This window comes from Geospiza fortis, unplaced genomic scaffold, assembly GCF_000277835.1.
Source record: "Geospiza fortis unplaced genomic scaffold, GeoFor_1.0 scaffold114, whole genome shotgun sequence".
NCBI lineage: Eukaryota > Metazoa > Chordata > Aves > Passeriformes > Thraupidae > Geospiza > Geospiza fortis.
In genome coordinates, this window is record NW_005054383.1 from 1,591,823 (window position 1) to 1,592,578 (window position 756).

Below are 756 nucleotides of genomic sequence, written 5' to 3' on the forward strand. Positions count from 1 at the left end.
GGTCGGCTGCAGCCCCCGCATCCCTCCCTGGCTTTCTCCGGGTCACAGCATGGGGCTGGAAGCAGAGCTGATGTCAGGATTTGGGGTGCAGCACTGCGGGGTGTGCTCAGAGTTATCGGGGCTTGTTTCTCCTCTTGCTGAGGGCTGTGGGGTAGAGCTTCCTCCGGCCCCGAGGTGCTCATCCTGACCCTCTGGGGCATCCTGGACCCCTCTGGGCTTCATCCTGAGTTTTAAACTCCAGAAGCATCATCCTGACCCTATGGGGTACCCCTGAGCCCCAGGGGTTCTATCCTGAGTTTATGGGGCTTCCCCTGGTCCCAGGGGCATCATCCAACCCTGTGGGACACCCTCAAACCTTGGGACCTCATCCTGACCCTGTAGGGCATCCCTGAACCCCAGGAGCATCACCCTGACCCTACTGGGGATCCCTGAACCCCAGAGACATCACCCTGACCCTGTTGGGGATCCCTGAACCCCGGGGACATCACCCTGACCCTGTAGGGCATCCCTGAACCCCAGGGACATCACCCTGACCCTAATGGACATCCCTGAACCCCAGGAGCATCACCCTGACCCTACTGGGGATCCCTGAACCCCAGAGACATCACCCTGACCCTGTAGGGCATGCCTGAACCCCGGGACATCACCCTGACCCTACTGGGGATCCCCTGATCTCAGAGCCACCCCTGTGTCCCCCGGCACCCCCTGAGCCCCGGGGTGCTGCCGGCAGGGTGGGCAGGCTGCCCGGGGCTCCCG